Consider the following 4,783-nt stretch of genomic DNA (forward strand, 5'->3'; position numbering starts at 1 on the left):
ACAGCACAGAGACGGCCTTGGTCGCATTGGTTGATGATCTCTGGAGGGCCAGAGATAGGGGTTGTTCCTCTATCCTGGTCCTATTAGATCTCTCGGCGGCGTTCGATACCATCGACCATGGTATCCTGTTGCACCGGCTAGAGGGGCTGGGAGTCAGGGGCACCGTCTTACGGTGGTTTGGCTCCTACCTCTCTGATCGGACGCAACGTGTGTTGACAGGGGAGCAGAGTTCGACCCGGAGGCCACTCACATGTGGAGTGCCACAGGGATCGGTACTCTCACCTCTCCTGTTCAACACATATATGAAACCGCTGGGCGAGATCATCCGTGGTTTTGGGGTGGGATATCATCTGTATGCTGATGATACTCAGCTATACATTTCCACCCCGAACCACCCCAATGAGGCCGTCGAAATGATGTCCCGGTGTCTGGAGGCCGTACGGGTCTGGATGGATGGCAACCGACTAAAACTCAACCCTTCCAAGACGGAGTGGCTGTGGCTTCCGGCCTCCCGGTTCAACCAGGTGTTTCCATCTCTGGCCATCGGGGGCGTCCAACTAGCCCCCATGGAACAGGTGCGCAATTTGGGCGTCCTCCTGGATGCCCGGCTGTCCATGGATAACCATGTAACAGCCGTGGCAAGGGGGGCGTTCCATCAGGTCCGCCTGATGCGCCAATTGCGCCCCTTATTGGACCGGGATGCCCTACGCACAGTCACCCATGCGCTAGTGACGTCTCGCCTGGATTACTGCAATGCTCTCTACATGGGGCTTCCCTTGAGATGCACTCGGAGACTACAGTTGGTCCAGAACGCGGCCGCGCGGGTGATTATGTAACACCTCTCCTGCGCGAGCTGCACTGGCTTCCTGTGGTCTACCGAGTGCGTTTCAAGGTTTTGATTATGATCTTTAAAGCGCTTCATGGCACAGGGCCTAGTTATATGCAGGATCGCATCCTGCCCCACACATCCCTACGACCAATTCGCTCACACAGAGAGGGACTTCTCCGGGTGCCGTCCGCCAAACAGTGCCGGGGGGCGACACCCAGGAGCAGAGCCTTCTCTGTGGTGGGCCCAGCCCTGTGGAATGACCTCCCCCGTGACATCAGGATTACTTCCGATCTCCGCTCCTTCCGTGTACAGCTGAAGACCCACCTCTTTCAATTATCTGGCCTGGCTCAATCGTAATTATTCTTATTCCTCCTAACTGTTTTTAAATTGTATTTTAAACGTTAAATCTTAATTTTATATCGGGTTTTTACAATTGGGGTATTTTAATGCGGGTCCTTTAACTATCTATATGATGTAAATTGTTTACCTCCTCCGAGTCCGTGTTTGTGTATCTGTATGTATGTTCTGTATGTACGCCTATGTGTTTTATATATTTTCTGTGTTTTATATGCCCCATTGTACGCCGCCCCGAGTCCTACTTGGAAAGGGAGCGGCTAATAAATTCAAACTTATTATTATTATTATTATTATTATTATTATTCTGGGAGTCAAAGTCCACCCATCATAAGCATCTCAAACTGTCTGAGGGATTCTGGGAGTCAAAGTCCACCCATCTTAAGCATCTCAAAGTGTCTGGGGGATTCTGGGAGTCAAAGTCCACCCATCTTAAGCATCTCAAAGTGTCTGGGGGATTCTGGGAGTCAAAGTCCACCCATCATAAGCATCTCAAAGTGTCTGGGGGATTCTGGGAGTCAAAGTCCACCCATCTTAAGCATCTCAAAGTGTCTGGGGGATTCTGGGAGTCAAAGTCCACCCATCATAAGCATCTCAAACTGTCTGAGGGATTCTGGGAGTCAAAGTCCACCCATCTTAAGCATCTCAAAGTGTCTGGGGGATTCTGGGAGTCAAAGTCCACCCATCATAAGCATCTCAAACTGTCTGGGGGATTCTGGGAGTCAAAGTCCACCCATCTTAAGCATCTCAAACTATCTGGGGGATTCTGGGAGTCAAAGTCCACCCATCTTAAGCATCTCAAAGTGTCTGGGGGATTCTGGGAGTCAAAGTCCACCCATCTTAAGCATCTCAAACTGTCTGGGGGATTCTGGGAGTCAAAGTCCACCCATCTTAAGCATCTCAAACTGTCTGGGGGATTCTGGGAGTCAAAGTCCACCCATCTTAAGCATCTCAAACTGTCTGAGGGATTCTGGGAGTCAAAGTCCACCCATCTTAAGCATCTCAAACTGTCTGGGGGATTCTGGGAGTCAAAGTCCACCCATCTTAAGCATCTCAAACTGTCTGAGGGATTCTGGGAGTCAAAGTCCACCCATCTTAAGCATCTCAAAGTGTCTGGGGGATTCTGGGAGTCAAAGTCCACCCATCTTAAGCATCTCAAACTGTCTGAGGGATTCTGGGAGTCAAAGTCCACCCATCTAGACATTGTCATGGGGCGGCGCCTAGGAGCAGAGCCTTCTCTGTGGCGGGCCCAGCCCTGTGGAATGACCTCCCCCCGGATATTAGGACCACTACAGACCTCCGCTCCTTCCGTGTTAAGCTCAAGACCCACCTTTTTCAAATATCTGGCCTGGCCCAACCATAACTTCGTTACGCTCCTGAGGGGTTTTTAATTCAGCAATTTTATTTAGGGGATTTTAAACTGTGTTTTAACTGTGTTTTTAGCTGTGTTTATTGTCTCTCACTTGCAGGTCTACTCTCCTCCATGCACAAATGTAATTGTCCTTGTTTTTTCGTATGTATGTGTGTCCTATGTGTATTTTATCTTTTTGACTGTACGCCGCCCCGAGTCCTTCGGGAGAGGGTTGCGGCTAATCAAATAAAATTTGATTTGATTTGATTTGATCTTAAGCATCTCAAACTGTCTGGGGGATTCTGGGAGTCAAAGTCCACCCATCTTAAGCATCTCAAACTGTCTGAGGGATTCTGGGAGTCAAAGTCCACCCATCTTAAGCATCTCAAACTGTCTGGGGGATTCTGGGAGTCAAAGTCCACCCATCTTAAGCATCTCAAACTGTCTGAGGGATTCTGGGAGTCAAAGTCCACCCATCTTAAGCATCTCAAACTGTCTGGGGGATTCTGGGAGTCAAAGTCCACCCATCTTAAGCATCTCAAACTGTCTGGGGGATTCTGGGAGTCAAAGTCCACCCATCTTAAGCATCTCAAAGTGTCTGGGGGATTCTGGGAGTCAAAGTCCACCCATCTTAAGCATCTCAAACTGTCTGAGGGATTCTGGGAATCAAAGTCCACCCATCTTAAGCATCTCAAAGTGTCTGGGGGATTCTGGGAGTCAAAGTCCACCCATCTTAAGCATCTCAAACTGTCTGAGGGATTCTGGGAGTCAAAGTCCACCCATCTTAAGCATCTCAAACTGTCTGGGGGATTCTGGGAGTCAAAGTCCACCCATCTTAAGCATCTCAAAGTGTCTGGGGGATTCTGGGAGTCAAAGTCCACCCATCTTAAGCATCTCAAAGTGTCTGGGGGATTCTGGGAGTCAAAGTCCACCCATCTTAAGCATCTCAAAGTGTCTGGGGGATTCTGGGAGTCAAAGTCCACCCATCATAAGCATCTCAAACTGTCTGGGGGATTCTGGGAGTCAAAGTCCACCCATCTTAAGCATCTCAAAGTGTCTGGGGGATTCTGGGAGTCAAAGTCCACCCATCTTAAGCATCTCAAAGTGTCTGGGGGATTCTGGGAGTCAAAGTCCACCCATCTTAAGCATCTCAAAGTGTCTGGGGGATTCTGGGAGTCAAAGTCCACCCATCATAAGCATCTCAAACTGTCTGAGGGATTCTGGGAGTCAAAGTCCACCCATCTTAAGCATCTCAAACTGTCTGGGGGATTCTGGGAGTCAAAGTCCACCCATCTTAAGCATCTCAAACTGTCTGAGGGATTCTGGGAGTCAAAGTCCACCCCTCTTAAGCATCTCAAACTGTCTGGGGGATTCTGGGAGTCAAAGTCCACCCATCTTAAGCATCTCAAACTGTCTGGGGGATTCTGGGAGTCAAAGTCCACCCATCTTAAGCATCTCAAACTGTCTGAGGGATTCTGGGAGTCAAAGTCCACCCATCTTAAGCATCTCAAACTGTCTGGGGGATTCTGGGAGTCAAAGTCCACCCATCTTAAGCATCTCAAACTGTCTGAGGGATTCTGGGAGTCAAAGTCCACCCATCTTAAGCATCTCAAACTGTCTGGGGGATTCTGGGAGTCAAAGTCCACCCATCTTAAGCATCTCAAACTGTCTGGGGGATTCTGGGAGTCAAAGTCCACCCATCTTAAGCATCTCAAACTGTCTGAGGGATTCTGGGAGTCAAAGTCCACCCATCTTAAGCATCTCAAACTGTCTGGGGGATTCTGGGAGTCAAAGTCCACCCATCTTAAGCATCTCAAACTGTCTGAGGGATTCTGGGAGTCAAAGTCCACCCATCTTAAGCATCTCAAACTGTCTGGGGGATTCTGGGAGTCAAAGTCCACCCATCTTAAGCATCTCAAACTGTCTGGGGGATTCTGGGAGTCAAAGTCCACCCATCTTAAGCATCTCAAAGTGTCTGGGGGATTCTGGGAGTCAAAGTCCACCCATCTTAAGCATCTCAAAGTGTCTGGGGGATTCTGGGAGTCAAAGTCCACCCATCTTAAGCATCTCAAAGTGTCTGGGGGATTCTGGGAGTCAAAGTCCACCCATCATAAGCATCTCAAACTGTCTGAGGGATTCTGGGAGTCAAAGTCCACCCATCTTAAGCATCTCAAACTGTCTGGGGGATTCTGGGAGTCAAAGTCCACCCATCTTAAGCATCTCAAACTGTCTGAGGGATTCTGGGAGTC

The sequence above is a fragment of the Natrix helvetica genome (assembly GCF_964273705.1).
Source record: "Natrix helvetica genome assembly, chromosome: Z".
In the NCBI taxonomy this organism is placed as follows: Eukaryota; Metazoa; Chordata; class Lepidosauria; order Squamata; family Natricidae; genus Natrix; species Natrix helvetica.